At 39.3% G+C, this 20,140-nt stretch overlaps 1 long non-coding RNA gene across 1 annotated transcript in view; it reads left to right on the forward strand.

Moving 5' to 3' along the window:
- The first annotated feature begins 947 nt into the window (after positions 1–947).
- The window catches only part of LOC125964213 (uncharacterized), a 77,427-nt gene continuing 58,234 nt past the window's right edge, over positions 948–20,140 (forward strand). The window contains exon 1 of the long non-coding RNA XR_007476973.1: positions 948–1,186. This is a non-coding gene — a long non-coding RNA (uncharacterized LOC125964213). The remainder of the gene's footprint in view (positions 1,187–20,140) is intronic.

Consider the following 20,140-nt stretch of genomic DNA (forward strand, 5'->3'; position numbering starts at 1 on the left):
TTATTTTCTTATTCTTCACAAATTGTAATGGTTGATGGTAGTTTACACAATTTTATAAATTTATTTATTTTTGGCTGTGTTGGGTCTTTGTTGCTGCGTGTGGGCTTTCTCTAGTTGTGGCGAGCAGGGGCTACTCTTCGTTGTGGTTCACGGGCTTCTCATTGCAGTGGCTTCTCTTGTTGCGGAGCACGGGCTCTAGTGCGTGGGCTTCAGTAGTTGTGGCTCGCGGGCTCAGTAGTTGTGGCGCACGGGCTTAGTTGTTCCATGGCATATGGGATCTTCCTGGACCAGGGCTCAAACTCATGTCCCCTGCAGTGGCAGGTGGATTCTTAACCACTGTGCCACCAGGGAAGTCCCTACACAATTTTAAAGTAAGGAAAATAAGGTTTAGAATTACTTAAGTCATGTTTTCTCAGTACCATGGCTTATTTGTGGTGGTGCCAGAGTTACCTGTCAAGTCTGTCTGGTTGAAATGCCCCTGTGAACTCCCTTCTTTTATGTGGACTCTGTATGGAAACTGGCCTCTTCACTGATATCGGCCTGATATCGGGAAGTGTTCTGTATCCAGATAGGCAGGTCTCTGAGAATGTGGCAAAATACACACACAGAAAAATGCACCTTAAGTAAAATTCACAGAAAGCAAGCAAACGTACCTTCTCACGCTGATTTTCATTTCAGTGATTTCTAGTATTCTCTTCTCGAGTTACTTGCTGTGTGATTAGACAACTTAGATACGGGGGCAGACCTTCCAACTTAGGCAGGTCGGATCTGGGGGACCTGACGACGCAGGTCTAGTTAATAAGATGCACTGAGTTGGCTGAGCAGAAGTTTCAAGCAAGCTGTCAGGCGTGTCTGAGATGAAATAATTGGTTCCCCAGCAGATGGCAGCAAAAGCAAAACACAGGCAGGGAGGGTGGCCGCATCTGCCCAATTGGACAGGATCAAAATCAGAACTGCTCCTTGGCAGGGGGCAGATCCAAAGGCAAGAGGACATGAGGTTGAGGATGCCCATCTCCAGGTAACTTGACAGTTATGAGGAGAGAAGAGAACAAGAGCATCACAAACCGTGTTGACCCGACCTGGGTAGCAAAAAAAGATCAGACCGAAGGACACCCTGTTACAAAACTCCGCATTTAGGGGCAGAGAGGCAGTGCATGTGGCTGGAAACGAGACCAAAGAATAAAAGGTAAGAGCCGAGCAAAATAGATCTCACCATAGTCTCACCATAGACAGACCAGGCTGTCACTGGACAGCCCAGGAGGGCCTGTCGGAGGGGCCAGTTGGTAAGAAAAGAGATGACACAATCTATCCTTCTGGGTTCAAATGTTTCAAATGAAAAGAAAATATTGCTTTCTGACTCCATAGTGATGGGGCTGAATTGTGTCTACTATTCAGAGATGACCTTTTCTATGACAAGATTCTCCTCAGAGCACTGGGAGATAAAGTATTAACCTACATTGTATTCTTCTATAAGAGTGAAAATTACCTATGTGTTGAGGAAGTTCTTAGCAAGATAAAACTCTGTCTCCATGTGTTTTGCTGCTTGGGGTGTGGGTTAGAAGGGATTAAAGACAAGGAAGAAACAGAGAAGTTGAACATTCCTTTCTCCATTGATTTAATATATTTTTTTATATTTCTGTTTTAAAGATTCTGCTAATCACTTCAGAAAGTAACGTATGATTGAGAAATTAAACAGTCCTGATCCAGTGGTAGGAAGGTGTATATAAAGCTATAAAGCGTATCATAATGTAAGATGATCAGCTTTACGTTGATGATGTGTAAATTTACAATCATGCTGTCAGTGATATTGATGGAAACCAGGCCCCTGAATTCCACATTTTCCTCAGGATTACTGTTGCGGTTTTCTTTTTTTTTGGAGGAGCTCCAAATTTTCACATAACATCCTCTGATCAGATATTATATTTCACATGTAGTAACCTTGATGTTTCCAAACAGTTTCTGAATATTTAACTATAAATATATGAGCAAACCTAAAAGCAATAACTCATTTTGAAAAATTAAGGACAAACACATTTATTCTCTTCCATCAAATTCAGTCTTTAATTTCTTTGTGACTATGAGCTCTATTGAAATAATAGATAATCTAGAACATTGAATTGTACAATTTAATAGTTATAAAATTTTCTCTTTCATTTATATGTACATAATCTCATTGACTTGACTGATTTCAAGTCTAAATAAATACAACAAAGGTTCTCATACACTGCAACAGGAATCCACACAGTTTTTCTGTAAATGGACAAATAGTAAGTATTTCAGCTTTGTGACATATGGCTTCTGTCACAATGACTTAACTATGGCATCCTAGCAGGAAAGCAGCCACAGATAATATGTAAAAGAATGGGTGAACCGTGTTCCAATAAATCTTTGTTTACAAAATTAAGTAGCAGGCTGGATGGATTTGGTCCACAGGCTGTAATTTCTGACCTCTGCATTAGAATTGCTCTTTCTTACTGCTTTGACCTTAAATCATCCCCCAACTTTCAAAAAGTTCTATATATAACTTGTATTATTATGTGGAATAGTTGTACATATGTGTACTCCTGCCAGGGTTGTGTATGTGTCTGTGGCCCTCTGATTCACCCTTTTCTCCCAGTTTTACAAACAGCAATGTTGGGCCTAACAGCATAGTTACAAGAAGGAAAAAACTATCTAGCATAGCTTTTCCCTCCTCAATTTTCTGTATAAAACAGTCTCATAGAAAACCAACACTGTCTATGGAATCCTGGGATGTTAAATGGGACGGGACCCTAGTGATCATTTAGTGTAAGTTTCTATCATGCAGATGAGGATATAAAGATAAAGAAGTGAAGTGATTACCTAGATCTATGTAGATATGGAACACAAAACAAATGCAACTCCACAGTTGAAGTCCAGCCTTCTGAGCCTTTGATATAGTGCTCTCCTCACAAAGTCCAATAACATCCTAAATGTCTATCATAATCACCTGATGAACAGCAGTACAAAAGAAGGAAATACAACAGGAGCAGACTGAAATCCTGGTTGTAATCAAGATTCATAGAATGCTGGTTTCACTCCTCTTCCAGGCTCTGAAACTGACTCCCAATAAACTTGAATTCCCACAGCTCTGTCAATATCACTAGTTATAAGGCATTAAATATTTAATAAAGTGTAAGGGGTATATTTTTTCCATTTTAGCAATGGAGGCTGCACACTTCCATCTTTAAAAAGTACACCTCTGACAGCAAACTCTGCAGAGGGTGAAACGAATTCATTTCTGTAAATCTCTATAAGCACTTCAGAGTTAACAACCCAGCTCTGATCTGCATGCTGGAGAAATGCATTGGTTGTGAAAAATGGGGCCATTTATTTTAGGAAAGTGAAGGTCAGTCTAGTTTTGATATAGTGTGTGTGTGTGTGTGTGTGTGTGTGTGTGTGTGTGTGTGTGTGTTCCCCTGTGAGCTGGTGGAGATGAGCAGAGTGTGTCTGGAATGTGATCTCCAGGAGGGTACCAGAAGCTGGATGTGAGGTTGCTAGGCAATTTTCCCTATTGTTTTAAACAAACTGCATAGGGCTGGCAGCAGCTGTCAGAGTTCCTGGCTCTTAAGAATAACAGAGCTGAAAAACACAAAGAACAAAGGTCTTCCACAATAAAGGGCCATAAATAACCGGAACTTTCTGTGCCAGTAAATGCAGGCACTTGGAGTTAAAGCAATTAATAAAGTTAACAAACACAAGAGGTCATTTGAATTCTATTTGTTGTCAAATACTTCTTCCCCCCAGACACTTTAATTTAAATAGTAAGACAATCTGAAAAGAGGGTGGTCGGCTGTGATTTTAATCAATTATCCCTTTAAAATCTCCGTCTTCTTGCTTGTTTATTTTGACTTTATTCATGGAGAATTTCACCTCAAGGGCAACAGTATAAACTTTCTCTAAATGTGTTTTAAAAACCTTAAGTAGAAACAAATTCTACAATTTATATTAGAAAACAATTCACTCAACTGTACAATCAGCACAAGACTCCTTCTTTTTACCCCTCACATAGGCCACCCCCATTCCTCACATCTTCCACCTTCATCATGGAGATGGTTACCCAAGGCTACGTGTGTAATGAAATTGGATAGAGCTACACACACCAGGTCATGTGTAGCTGTAGATGTATGAATAACCTCTGTGGGTGGAACCTTTGTCAGTTTCTGGGTTGTGACATTGCACTATGGTTGTGTAAGAGATTGTCCTCAGAAGAGGCTCTGAGGGATGAGATTTGTCTCTACATAGTTGTACAACCTTCTGTGAAGCTAAACTTATTTCAAAATAAAAATTTATAAAAACCAAACAGGTCCTTAATTTTTAATATTTCAAAATTAGAGATTTTCCCCCCTTAAACAGTGAATCCTAGCACTGTTGGTTTAATTCCTGACAATGCGTAGATGATTCTTTCCCTCAAGTGATTTGTGCTAGAGCATCCATTTCAAAATAATATGAATGGTGTAACTCAGACACTTCCTGGAAATCAGGTTTTTTTGACATACTGTTGGACTGAAAAGTTAGTGGGATAATGATTTTTTTTAATCTATTCATGGAGTCTAAATCATTGGGAAATTAAAAATCAAGGATCATTCTGAATGGAGTCAAGCCTTAAGAGTTTGTACAGTAAGAAACAAGGTAAACTGGAGCTGGAGGAATCAGGTTCCTAGACTTCAGACAATACTACAAAGCTACAGTAATCAAGGCAGTATGGTACTGGTACAAAAACAGAAATATATATCAATGGAACAGGATAGAAAACCCAGAGATAAACCCATGCACATATAGTCACCTTATCTTTGATAAAGGAGGCAAGAATATACAATGGAGAAAAGTCAGCCTCTTCAATAAGAGGTGCTGGGAAAACTGGACAGCTACATGTAAAAAAATGAAATTAGAACACTCCTTAACACCATACACAAAAATAAACTCAAAATGGATTAAAGACCTAAATGTAAGTCCAGACACTATAAAATTCTTAGACAAAAACATAGGCAGAACACTCCATGACATAAATCACATCAAGATCCTTTATGACCACCTCCTAGAGAAATGGAAATAAAAATAAAAATAAACAATTGAGACCTAATGAAACTTAAAAGCTTTTGCATAGCAAAGGAAAACATGAACAAGATGAAAAGACAAGCCTCAGAATGGAAGAAAATATCTGCAAATGAAGCAACTGACAAAGGATTAATCTACAAAATTTACAAGCAACTCATGCAGCTCAATATCAAAAAAAACAACCTAATCCAAAAATGGGCAGAAGACCTAAATGGACATTTCTCCAAAGAAGATATACAGATTGCCAACAAACACAGGAAAGAATGCTCAACATCACTAATCATTAGAGAAATGCAAATCAAAACTACAATGAGGTAACACCTCACGCCATCATCAAAAAATCTACAAACAACAAATGCTGGAGAGGGTATGGAGAAAAGGGAACCCTCTTGCACTGTTGGTGGGAATGTAAATTGATTCAGCCACTATGAAGAACAGTAGTCAGGTTCATTAAAAGACTAAAAATAGAACTACCATATGACCCAGCAATCCCACTACTGGGCATATACCCTGAGAAAACCATAATTCAAAAGGAGTCATGTACCACAATATTCATTGCAGCTCTATTTACAATAGCCAGGACATGGAAGCAACCTAAGTGTCCATTGACAGACAAATAAATAAAGAAGATGTGGCACATATATACAATGGAATATTACTCAGCCATAAAAAGAAACAAAATTGAGTTTTTTGTAGTGAGGTGGATGGACCTAGAGTCTGTCATACAGAGTGAGGTAAGTCAGAAAGAGAAAATGAGTGCTGTATGCTAACACATATATATGGAATAAAAAAAAAAAAAAGAAAAGTTCTGAAGAACCTAGGGGCAGGACAGGAATAAAGACGCAGACGTAGAGAATGGACTCGAGGACACGGGGAGGGGGAAGGGTAAGCTGGGACGAAGTGAGAGAGTGGCATGGACATATATACACTACCAAATGTAAAATAGCTAGTGGGAAGCAGCCGCATAGCACAGGGAGATCAGCTTGGTGCTTTGTGACCACCTAGAGGGGTGGGATAGGGAGGGTGGGAGGGAGACACAAGACAGAGGAGATATGGGAACATATGTATATGTATAGCTGATTCGCTTTGTTAATAAAGCAGAAACCAGCACACCATTGTAAAGCAATTATACTCCAATAAAGATGTTAAAAAATAAATAAATAAAATTCATATGGAATAAGAAAAAAAAAAGAGAGGGCATTTCCTTCCTAACTGAACAATAGATTCAGCACAATAGACATCTGGGTTTGCTTTGTTTGGTTGGTTTTTAAACTGACAAAATTATTTAAAAACTCATGAGATATGCAAAGGCCTAAGAAGATCCAAGGCAATCTGATGAAAACTACACAAAAGAAAAGAAAGAGGATTTACTCTGACAGTGAGAAGACCTCCTATAAAGCTGTCATGATTAAGCCCCTGTGATTCAGTGCAGTGACAGATAAGTAGGGAGAAAGTTCAGAAATAGGACAAGCATACGTGGTCCCCTAACTTACAATAGAAGTCACACTGCAGTGAAGGGAAGAAAAGACTGCCACTTCAGCAGACAGTGCTGAGTGGATTAGATATGCATATGGTGGGAAGTAGATGTTTTGTGCGCTCCAGCCATAAAAACCAATTTCAAATACAGTGCAGATTGAAAGGTGAGTGGCAAACAAGCCGTTAGGGAACAAAATAAAAAGCAACATCATCAATTTCGTGAGGGCAAACATTTCTCAAATAAGACAGAGAAAGCACTAACAATACTTTTTAATTTTAATATAGTCAAATTAATAAATTTGACTACATTAAAATAAATAATGTTTATCAAAAAGACATTATTAAGTGAGCCAAAAGGCAGATTAACAGATGTATTTTGCCTTACGTGCATTTGACTTAAGATTCCTATCTAAAATATATAAATAATATTTGCAGACCAGTATTAATTAAACAATGCGATAGAGAGATGGGCTGATAACTTACTGACGAGGATAACAAATGGCCAAAATATACTAGAAGAATCTCTTTCAATCAGCATCAAAACCCAAATCAAAATCATAGTGCTCTCACACAAATCCTAAAATGACTACAGAGAAAATATTTTTTTTAATTACCAAATGTTTTCAAAGATTTCAAGTTAGTTAAGAAATAAGAATTCTCTCCGGCTGCAGATAGGAGTTAATTTGGTGTATTCTTATTAGAAACTGTCAACAGTATCTAGTAAAAATGCCAGACCCCCTATATACGAATCAGCATCCACTCCTAGGTATAACTTCAGTAAAGCACACTGAGAGGTTGCTGGTACTCTGAGGACCAATGCTGGGATGCCCACATCACCACCCTTCCCATTGGATCCAAGGATTGTGTAGGTTTTGTCACAGTGTGATGAGCTATTTTGTCTTCTACTTATAATCTAGGTATAATTGCTTTTATTCCAATGTAATTAGAAAATCAGCTAAAACAGAAACTGATCGAGCTAGTGCAGACAATCCAGGCTATTAAAAATAATTTTTTTATTGAAATATAGTTGATTTACATTGTCGTGTTAGTTTCATATGTAGAGCAAAGTGATTTTTTTACATTCTTTTCCATTATAGGTTATTACAAGATATTGAGTAGAGTTCCCTGTGCTATAAGTGTTTGTTGGTTAACTATTTTATATATCATGGTGTGTATATTTTAACCCCAAACTCTTAATGTATCCCTCCCCTGCTTCCCCTCTGGTGACCATAAGTTTGTTTTCTATGCCTGTGAGGCTATTTCTGTTTTATAAATAAGTTCATTTGTATCATTTTTTAAGATTCTACACATAAGTGATATCATTTGATATTTGTCTTTCTCTGTCTGACTTACTTCATTTAGTAATCCAGGCAATTTCAAAAGAGTATATTTTCAAGTAAACTGAAGAACACCAGGTTTGTTATTCCTTTACTAGTGCTCAAGGACACTCCTGTTATATCTGACAAGAATTTCTCAGGTTCAGTGTTTTTGGGGCTTTTGTGGTCCCATAATTGCAACATGCAGTAACTCGTAAGTGACAGCAGTGTTGACAGGAAGTACCAACAAAAGTTTTGAAGCACTGAGATGCTGAGGACGGTGTAAACCGCTTTTGTTGACCATTGTTGTTTTTAATGCTGACCACCATGGAATGGTCATGATTAATTTGGTCCACACTTATACCCTCTAAAATGCAGCTTTGATTGAATTTGTCTGGGTAATACTTTCATTTTATGGATGAGGACATTGAATCTCGGTAATCACCTTATCCAAAGTCACACAGGTGATGGGTGACACAGTCATAGGCAGCTTACATACATTTACACTTCTCAGCAATCCTTACATGTAATCTCTACCCTCCAATTCATCAGCCATATAGCAAGTGGTTCCAAACATGTTTTTTTGTTTGTTTTTTGTTAACTGGGTTCAGATGTTAGCCCAGGAATTCACTACCTGGAGGTATTCAAGCTTCCTGTTTAAACTCTCCAATCCTCTGTTTCCTTATTTGTAAAGTGATGCTCCTAATGGATAAGGTTGTATGAAGGTATAAATGAGTTTCTATACATAATGTGCTTAGTTTACTTGACGTTACTAATTTTGTTTGAGATAAATTCATTTATATTTTACTATAATTTTTAATTTTTTATCTTACATTAGTTTGGAGACATCTAAGATTAAGGATTAGATCAACTAAGAAATAAATTGCAAATCAACATTTTCATAAAATATATGCATACACAATTAGTCCTACATCTTTTCAAGATATAATCCATTTCTCTTTTTTATTTTTCCCTAAGGAAATGACCCTAAAACTCACTAAACAGAGGTAGTTTATCATAATTCTTTTGTTAAGTAAATAGGGTGATAAAAATGATAGTAAATGATAATTAAGCCAAACAATATATCAAGAAAAATAAAGTCGTATAATATGTTTAAGTGAAACTTAAACTAAGTTCGTAGAGCAATGCACTATTGTGGGAAATGCTTTGAGTTAAGGATAACAGGCTTTTGTTTTCTTTTCCAATTCTAGGTGCATTGGAGTCAGTACATCTTTTAAATTAGAAATCGGTGTTTTGGCCAGTTCAACTTTTGCTACTAGACTCACTTAAGATTATGTATAGTGTCTGCCTTTTTCTTGTTAGCATCACATATTAATGAAATGTTTTCATATTTAGGATTAATTAATTAAGAATGAAAATCTAACCAAACAAAGTTAACGTTGAGAAACTACTGAATTACCCATAGAATATCCAGCTTTTTTGCTCTAAATCAGTAGCCAAACTCTGGGAGGGTTTGCTATTGCTACAGTCTTTGAAAAAACACTCTAGGGTGCCAGGATCAACGGCCAAAAAAGAAAGCAAATAATAATACCAAATATCAAAAGCTACTTTTCACAGCTCAACTCAGAAACAGAGGATTATGAAAACATTACTTGTTATAGTCATAACAAAAACCCAAAATTTTGTGTCAAGGCAAGAGTAGTTCTGAGCCTTTCAAAATTCCAGCTCAAACGGGATCCCTGATTAAAATATTAAAAGGAAAAAAGGAGAGCCTTTGAGGTACCAGGATTAAGCATAATTGAGGTGAAAATACCACATTTGAACCATAATTCAACAAACACATTTATTATACTAGCTTTACGGTGTTATTCTTATGTGGCTTTTAGATAGTATAGCATTTAGCTTTGGCTTTGCTAAGTAGCATCTCTGAATTTAGACTATGAAGAGAAGGGTTGCCTCCAACCATCCTTAGTAGCTTCCAATTCTGCTCAGAGTGGTTCGGAGTGAATGTGTGGGTTTCATGAACAGTTCCACACATTTCTCTGTGGGCTTTCTAAGCTGAAATAATTTACCAATTTTGAGAAACAGACTTTTAAAAAACCCTGTAATTTAGGATGAACAATTCTAGCCCTCACCATTATGTGTGTCTGAGAATCAGGTTCGAAACGGAGTATGTGTATAAGCACCTTTTCAAAAGGAAATTTCCATCAAATGTACAGAATTGCTTTTGTTAATGTTATAGTATCTTTGTGAGTAGGATTTCGCCTTAGAAATAGTGTACAAGTGTTATGAACAGCTGGTCTCCTGCTAGTTTTTGCAAGTAATGAATGAAGCAATGCTACCAGGAGGCCATAGTTTTCTGGAGTTAGAGCCCGATGAAGATTTCGCCAATTCCCAGGTTGGATTGTGATGAGGTTGTTGATAGGCTGTTAATTTTCAATAAGGAATAAGAAACAACATGGTCATTTCAGGGCAGGAAGCTCTGTGTAAAAGTTTTAATTTTAGTTTTAAATAGCAACCCATCTAAATATTTTCCTGTAACATAACTTAAGGAGAATTAAAGAAAATTCAATTGAAGGACTTGACTATTCTTAATGATGGGAATTTGCATTGTTTTTTCCTACTTGACACAATCCTAGTTCATATTTTCATACAGGAGATATACCAGTTGTACATGTTTTCACCAATTTCTGTAATATTTCAGGCTAAATTAGAGCTAAATGAATATTACATGCTTGCTTATTCGTTTTACTAAAGGCAAGTAAAGAGGCATTTCTGAAGTCACTGTTCAGTAAGTAAATCCTTTCTAATTCAGCAGCTCAATCCTGGTGAATTAAGAGCTATTTTTAGTAGAGATTTATTATTTAATCACTATGCCATACATTTTTTTGAGCACCCATTATTCGATGGGTGTCATGCTAGGTGCGGGCAGTATATAGGCTAGTAAAATCCTCTTTGTGCCTGAAAAGAGGGCCCGTCTCCTAGTGGAGAGAAGTATTAACTCAGCATTTGTATCTTGTGTTGTGTTATATACGCCTGAGGAAGAGTTAGCTCAGATTTGAGAGACAAGGAAGTCTTTTGAGAAGCAATTTCTGTGCTGTTCTGAGCACGACAGAAGGCGTTTCTCGGGGAAGAACTACAAGATGTGCTCACACAGTGACGTGAGGCTGCCGTTTTGAGGAGCTGTTATCATAATCATCTTCCTGTCTTTGAAATTCAGGCTCTAAATTTGTGCCTAATTTTTAAAATTGATCTTTATTGGACTATAGTTGTGTTAGTTTTAGGTGCACAGCAAAGTGAATCGGTTATACAAATACATGTATCCACTCATTTTTTGATTCTTTTCCCATATAGGTCATTACAGAGTATTGGGTAGAGTTCCCCGTGTTATCCAGCGGGTCCTTATTAGTTATCTACTTATATATAGCAGTGTATATATGTCAATCCCAATCTCCCAATTTATCCCTCCCTGCTACCCCGTACCTATTTTTATTATCAAGGAGCTTGCAAAAGATGAATACGTACCCTGATCCTGAGTCACACTGCAGACTTGAACCTTTCCCATCTCTGACCCTGAAGGTATGGTTAGGAATCGTGGGTGAGGGGATTGCTTAGCGGGCGGAGGTCGGAGCAGGCGGGGCAGTGGCTGAAGGGGGGGGGGGGGTCACGTGTGACCACCATCTGACCAGCCGCAAGTGACCAGGGCTACACATTACTCCTCTCAGAAAGGGCCAACCTTCTGTCTAGGTCAAGCTTCTCTCAATTTTGAAAGTTCATTTCCATCTTAATCTGATTCTCAAATTCTCAGTTTCTTTCTTTATTCACAATGACCCCAAGAATTTACTTGCCACTAGTAAATAGCTTTGACTACAGAATAAGCATCCTTCGATTTCCATGTTTCCCTAGACACGACTGCCTGTGTTTTCCGTGGGCTTCCTAGGCCAGATAATCATACTGAGTGCGGGTAGATTATGACTGGGGTTCTGGCTGACCACTGTACAGTTTAATATAATGGAGTGAAATGAGCAGCTCACGGAGGACAGCTCTCACCAGGACGGTCCTAGGAAATAGCTTAAAGCAGGTAAACGTCTACTTTATAAAGCCTCACATCTTTTCTCCCTGCCTTTATCATCTTTCCCCTTCAAGTGTGGGCAGCAACCATTCCTAGGTCTCCCCTCGGCAGTACAAGTCCTCCTGTGGAGCACGACGTCCTGCTCCAAGCATATCTGTTTTCTTTTCCCAAGTAGTTTTAGACAATCCCTGCTAAAGATATTATGACACTCACAATCATCTGTCTACACCCTCAGGTATTAATCTAGTCTTACTTTCTCTGCAAACTCTTGTCACCATAAAAGCGTATATATCTTCGAAACACATTGCATGCAGTGTGCGTTAATGCACGAGTAGCTGGTCCTAAAGGTACCCCACAGCATACTAGTTAGTTGGGGTAACGAGAAAAAGAATCCTGAATCCTGTGGTTCAATATTTGTTTTAGTCTGAGTTCTCCAGAGAAACAGAAGAAGAATTTATATATGTATATATCCGTATCTCTGTATCTAGAGAGATTGATTTATCGTAAGGGGTTGGCCTATTCAGTTATGGAGGCTGAGAAGTCCCCATGTCTGCAGCTGGCGACTCAGGAGTGCTGACGGTGTAAATTCTACCCTGTGTCCTAGTCTGAAGGTAGGAGAAGGCAGATATCTCAGCTTGAAGACAGACAGAGAGAGTAAACCCTCCCTCACTCTGCCTTTTGGTTCTATTCAGGCCTTCCATGGATTAGATGAGACCAACCTGCCACATGAGGGACGACAGTCTACAGATTCAAAAGTTTGTCTCATCCAGAAACCCACTCTCACACCCACAGCCACATTTAACCAAGTATCTGGGCTCCCTGTGCGCCAGTGAAATTGCTGCATAAAATTAACCATCACAATCTGTATGGAAATGCACTAAATAGACTTGAGCAATTATAAGGTCCAGAGTCTTACCAGCAAATAAGAGTACAGGTTTGACTGTGGGCTGGATTGCTCCAAGAAGGGGTGTGAAACTACAGAATTTCCACGGCATTTTGACTGAGTTAAATGAGGAAATCATCTGACATAACAGAATGTATACGTTCTAACAGGTACATTTGTATAGTAAATAATAAGTGGAATTCTACAAGACATAGGCCTTACACATTTTAAACACTAGGTTTTATGTTGTTATGTTCTTAATTGCAAGATCGGGGTTCCCAGCACACCTATAGATTCTAGGAAGTAAGAAAGGAAGATCAAAAGCAGGGAAGGTTGAATGATTTTGACAAACATTTTTGCTGAATTAGTTTTTTGAAAAAAATCTTTTTTCTTTCTGATTACTAGAGCTGTCCCTTTGTGAAAGTAAGTGGGTCTAGGTTATATTATCTGAAGGGTACAGATAAAGACTAGACTGTATGATCTGTACAGTATAAAGAACTTCAGTATATAGACAGAGGAAAAATAGTTAAAGCTTTAAAAGGGGCAGTATTAAATAATTGGGTACTGCCTTCTACTATGCAGTCGATTAAACAATTGGGGAAGGAGGGAGCAAGTGGATTTCCTTTCTGAGTACTTTGACTGGGATGCGATTCAGAGCAAAGAGACCTGGAACCAAAGGCCTAACGAGAGGCTGTCTCTGGGGACAGAGCTGTGACCTGTGGCTATATGTGTCACAAGATGTTGCTGGGATGGAAGAAGAGAGTACAGGAAGCAGCGTGCAGTGCCTAGAACTGCTCTTGACACAGGATCAAAGCCTGCACTCGGCGTAAAAAGGCGACTTTTAATTCACTCTATGACTTTTTGATAAACATTGAATTTTCCATGATGCTGGCTAACGCTTGTCTGAGAAATAGTAACGGTCACTTAGCAAATGTAAGTTTACTTCCCTTTTCTTACTCTTGCAAAGCGTTACATCCTTTCTGAATTTAACATCCTATGTATTTTTGACTGCTGACAATGCCCGTCACCCAGCGCTCTCTGCTATTGAGGCCAGACGGAGGGGTCAGTGTTCAACTCAGGACTTAAAGAGAGGAAAAAAGATGTGTACACGTAAATGCTTCTTATGAAATTTCAAAATCTAAATCTGATTGACTGCCTGAGGATTGTTTTTTATTGTTGAGTCTCATTATTAGCCACAGGATGTAGAAAATGCAAGATACAATGTAAGGGAAGTTCTTTCCACATAGGAAAAGTACTCTGGGTAGATTTTAAAGGAGTGAAGCCAGGAAGGTGCTGTCCGATTCTGAGATAAGATTCGGTACCAACCTCATCCGGGCTTTGATCAAGGTGGCAGAGTGGGGCAACAAAAGCACAGATTGAGGGGCATATGAAGACGGTGAGGTCCCCGGTACTACTTCTCACTCGGAGCTTTGAGGTGGGCGCGGTGACCCCGTGAGCCCTGTTGGTGGCTGTGTGATTAGGCAGAGAAAATCCTGGATTAACCCTCCTGACTTCCTGCTCATGGCGTGCAGGAAACGCAGTCATTTCTGGGGCTCCAATGATGAGCTGGTGGTCTGGGACCAGAGATACTTGTATGGATGCTAACACACCCCTAAGGGCCAGGAGGGGTGAGGTGCGAAGGCCAGCTAAGACCTGGCAGACGGTATTCAGGTGAGAGACTATTCCTTTCTCCATCATGATGCTATAAGTTTCCTGTGCCCAGATGCTACAGAGGGAAAAGAGAAGAGAAAGAAGGAAAGATAACAGTATTAAATTGACTGGAATTGGAATCTTCCTATTTCTAAGTAGATCTGCAGATCAAATCATTCATGAATAATGGATTTCCATAAGAGGAAAGTAATGAAAGATACATTTCTGTCCATCAAAATCATACAAATGGTGATAGAAAACACTGTTTCTAATCATTTTAAATATAGAAACTCATTTCAGTCTCTAAACAACTCTTTGAGGCAGGTACTATTTTTATCACCCACTTGGAAATGAGCAAACTGAAAAGAGCTCAGTGCCCTGAACAGCTGTGGGTTCTGCCCTTCAGAACAGATGGGAACTGTGGGTTCCCATCTGCTTAATTGTACTCACCGTTTTCTTTTCTTGTTCTCCACCTCCACTCTTCAGAGCATGCACCCTTGTCGACAATAGCTACTGTATGTCCTGCTTGTTTTATTTTTAACTTAGTCACTGGAATCTTTAGACGTTTATGTTTTTGCCCTTGACAATAGTGTTCCCTCCTGTCCCATAACTTTTTTACTTGTGATTCTGCTTTATCAGGCAAGATGAGTTAACAAACGTTTTCACTCTCACTCTCCACGTTTCATGTCCAAATACTGCATTTGTCCTGATGGACTTTCACAGGATATCCTTCACAATTAATTCGCAGAGTTTTATAAAGTGAATAGATGGGGAACAAATGATTCATGAGCTCAAGAGCCGGAATAACAAAGCCTCTAAAAATCAAATGGCTTAGTTAAAAGACATATAACATACCTCAGTACAGCTTATTCAATATACTGACCATATAAAATAAATGCATTTCCCTTATTCGTTAGAGGTCAAAACAAGTATAAAATTAACTGACCGAAATTATGGTTTTGGGAATGATAGCACTGTGGAGGATAAGAGCATAGTGCTTGGAATATGACAGCACCACCTCAATAGTTTATCAGGTGTGTAATTTAGGGCAAATACCTTAGCTTTTCAAGTTACACTGTTTTCATCGATAAAATAAGAATCATAACATCCACGTGCCGTAGTGTCTGGGGGCAGGGGCACGTTAGGTCAATTATGAAAGTAGATTTCTTAGCCCAGAGGAGAGAACCGAATAATCGCTCATCCCATCATCATCGTCACCGTCATTACCTCATCATGCTCTTCCTCTATAAAAACAACTATTTATCGAGTGCAGTTGACCCTTGAACCACGCAGGGGTTAGGGGCAAAACCATTTATAAGCAGACCCGGGTTGTCCAAGGGTCAACTGTATTTAGTGTGAACTAATCATTATTTTAGGCAATTGGGACACAGTAATGAACAAAACCGATAAACAACTGTCTTAGTCCGTTCAGGCTGCTATAACAAAATAACACAAACAGGGTGACTTGTAAACAACAGAAACCTGTCACCGTTCTGGAGACTGGAAGTCTGAGACCAGGGTGGAGGCTGGTTGGGGGGTGAGAGCCCTTCCAGGTTGCAGATGCCGACCTGTCACTGTGTCCTCACCTGGTGCAGGTACAAGGGAGCTCCCTGTTATAAGGGCATCTCCACTCTCATGATCTAAACACCCAATGACTCTACCTACTAATGTCACCACCCAGGCATTAAGATTTCAACATCTGCCCTTGTGAGGGGCACAGACATTCAGGACACAGCAACAGCTCTGCCCTTTCTGCTATTTATATTCTATGGGGATATAGACAACAATTCACACACAAACAAGTCAATGCGTAAGTAAGTTACATGACATTTCTATAAGCCATTAAATGTCATGGAAAGCAGTCAAAAATTGAACAGGGCAAGCTACAACCTGATGGTTGGTTTGGAGGAACTGGGATATGGAACCGGTTACCATTAAAAATACAGTGGTGATCTTCAACAGAAAGGTAATATCAAAGCAAATACCTACAGGGCATGAGAGAGTTAGCCAGAGAAAGTAGCTTCAGGCAGAGGAAACAACCAGGGCCAATGCCCAAAACCAAGAGCACGTGTGAAGTTGGAGGGATTTCAGGGAGACCAGTGTGGCTAAGATGGCGAGAAGCAGGTGAGGTCATGACTTAACCAGGGACAGAGATGGTACTTGTGGTGGAGACAGCTGTTAGTGCTTCGGTTTTATTCTGAGTAAGATGAGGGGTCATCGCAGAGTTTGACACAGGAACTGGTGATGTTTCATCATCTTCCCCAAATGCAATGAATCAGGACTTGAAACACAGTCACCGTATAGAAAGCGGATCCCCTATAGAGTTCCTCAGAGTTATAAGACATCTGAATTGGCAAATTTTATTTTAATTGGGTCTCTTCATTTTCTTGCATTTTTTCAGTAAAAGACATTTTAATAGAAACACTTCAGAACCAAAACTCATATTTACAGAACATAACAATATATGGATTTCATGGAGGAATGGCAAGGATAGCTTGAATGTAATAATAGAGTTAAATTTGTATGTCATTTAATCTGTGGTCACGAATGTAGTTCCAAATATACCCCTATAGCCATACCTACAGTTCACTGATATATATATATATATATATATATATATATATATATATATATATATATATAAACAGAGAGTTCTGTTTATTTATGTAGTTTTTGGCTGCGTTGGGTCTTTGTTGCTGTGCACAGGCTTTCTCTGGTTGCGGCGAGCAGGGGCTACTCTTCACTGCGGTGTGTGGACTTCTCATTGTGGTGGCTTCTCTTGTGGTGGCTTCTCTTGTGGAGCACGGGCTCTAGGCGCGCAGACTTCAGTAGTTGTGACACAAAGACTCAATTGTTGTAGCTCACGGGCTTAGTTGCTCCGTGGCATGTGGGATCTTCCTGGACCGGGGCTCAAACCCGTGTCCCCTGCATTGGCAGGCGGATTCTTAACCACTGTGCCACCAGGGAAGTCCTGATATTTTTAATATGTGCTTGGATATACACTAGACTAGATATGACATGTTAACTACTTAGACGTAAATAAGTTGAAAATATATAAATGAAAAGCTTCATCTTTTTACACTGGATTAAAGGCAGTGATTTGAAACACTGAACATGTGACTAATTTGCATTTGATTTCCCTCATTTCAGTTTTATGTCCTATTTAGGAATAATTTGATTTAGAAATACATTGTCATGGCCAACCCGGATTAATGCACAGGAAAGAGGGCCTCCACTTGGTGCCACCCAGGTGTTTGTCTGGTTTGCATGGACACTAGGGCTTGAACAACAGCAAAATGAGGTTGTACAAAGTATGCATTGGGAAAAGAATCAGAATCCAGAGAATCTTCTAGAAGTGCAGCACAGAAGCTACTTCAGCACATGTCCTAGAATAGTTCTCTTCTATCCCTTAAACTGTTCATCATAACTCAAGGACCATGGGTAATCTAAGTTCACACTAGAGTTTAACGTGCAAATATCCCTCATTTTCAACTTCACAAGACAAAAATCACTCAACTTCCATTAGCATTTAGTCTTGGCTCACAGAGCTGCTGGGTGTTTTACGGACTTCCTGGCCCTGCCCTTCATTTAAAATAGAGACACAGTGTCAGAACCGCTAAGGGGCACGCCTGCAGTCTCACAGCTGGCTAACCTGAGTTTGTCCTCAAGCTCTGAGACACAGCAGGCACTCAGAGAAAGGCTTCTCCTTGCTCAAGTGTAAGAGACACTTCTTGCTGTAGTCTGGAGTGGTCTGCTACAGTCACTGAAAGTATGATGCAGACTTTTGTTATAGAACTGAGGGGACATGATTGCGAAGGAACATCTGAAGTATGAGAGATGGGAAAATAAAAACAAATGATTCATACAAGAGTACCTTGGAAGTGGTTAGATCTGGTAAACAAACTGGAAATTCCTGATGACTCAGGGCCTCTGCTCATCTGTGCTTGTGAATTAGTAGAGAGTTGAAGGCTCACCTCATGAAGGAAATTGGAACTTAGTGGGTAGTGAAGTAGTAAAGGACAGCTTTGCAAGAGGAAGAATAAAAAGTCATGTCAGGAAACTGACACGGAGTTTTTAGTCTTCAAGGAAAAGGTCATCCACTCTGGGAACCATGTTGCTATGGATGAACTTGAGACACTTGCCGAGAAAAGAGGTGAAGGAATTAGATGTTAACAGAGAAACCTCTCAGACAGGAACAGGACGTAACAGATTTTGGAAGGATGTCCTCTTGACTTTTAAATGATCTAGTTATTGAAATGATACTTAAATCATCTCAGAATAAAATTCAAGTATAGTGGTTTTTGGGTGGAATATGTCTTACATTAAGCATGTGTGTGGTGTATTTGGTAGCCAACATAACGGAAGAGGATATTGTAGGTTTTTAGAAGATAAAAGCCAGGGATGCTAAATATCTTGCAATACGACACACACAAATAATCATCCATCCAAAATGCTAACAGTTGCACCATTTGAAAAAATGAGGCCCCTCAAAGGATGTCTGTGTGAGGAATGAACGGCTGTATCCCCAAGTGTCTAGTCCACAGGCAAATGGAAGTTATTCAAAGCACATTGAGCAAAACCAGAAGAACCTACACTTTATAACCTAACCCATTTCTATATGTTTGTATTGTGCTTCTCAATAATATTTGGCTAAGTGTTGGAAAGGGCCTGGAATATTTCCTCTAAGGAGGTCCAAAGTTTTCTAATCTGAAATTTGAGTACAAAGATCTTGTTCCTTTCAGACAGGTGTTATGGCAACTGAAATAATGAAATGGTACGAAACGAGGAGGGTTACCACGCGGCACCCCCAGGAGGTGACAAGGGATGGAACTGACTCCTAGCGTTTCCCCGATTGACTCCAAAGACTCAGAGTGTCCTGGTCCGAGTGTCCTGTGATGGTGTGGCCATCGTGTACGCAGAGAGTTGGAGGATTATAATAACAGATCTGAACCTACAGTGATGCCCAGATACCTCCCTCTCTGCTCTGGAAACAACATAATCGAAAGCAGATGCCTTCGGCAAAGATCTCCTTGAGGCTTCCAGTTTCATTCCAAATTCTGAGGGCGTGCCTTCAAGTTGTGCAATTTGCTGAAGTTTTGCTTTCAAAGTCAGGAGGGAATAGTGAGGTCACCCACTACCACACCTCCATGGGAACGTAGCATGACTTTACAACCCATCACAAGCATATTTGCTTTTCAGTCCTTAAATTATCGATCGTAGTTGTCAACCCAAGATGATCATATACAAGGGAAAAAGGTGAGAGTAACCCACATGTTTATGTATTCAAAAGGGAAAAGGAGATTATGCTTTGCTTTTATCATGAAAATTTCTCTGTCCCATTTGTGTGTCATATGGTTTTAATTTTATGGTCTTTATTCTCACTCTGCCGATTTATTGATAAATGGTGTCAACTCCACAGAAAATATTTAGAGACATTTTAGTATCTGTATCCTCACCGAACATATTTTCTTGTGGGTCTTCCAGAAAATTTTCAAAAATATCTGTGTTACTTGAAATGTTTGTCTTAAAGCAGGCGGTAACACCCCTTACTGTGCCAGTGTCCACTTTCACAATTTAATTTCTATGGTCTTTATCAAAGACCTTAGGATAAATCCAAAGTAGACACTACCCGCAGATTCTGTGAATAACTAGATATGGTTATAGAGTGACCTGCCAGGGTGTTAAATGCTCACAGATATCAAGTGT

This window comes from Orcinus orca, chromosome 4 (genome assembly GCF_937001465.1).
Source record: "Orcinus orca chromosome 4, mOrcOrc1.1, whole genome shotgun sequence".
Classification (NCBI taxonomy): Eukaryota; Metazoa; Chordata; class Mammalia; order Artiodactyla; family Delphinidae; genus Orcinus; species Orcinus orca.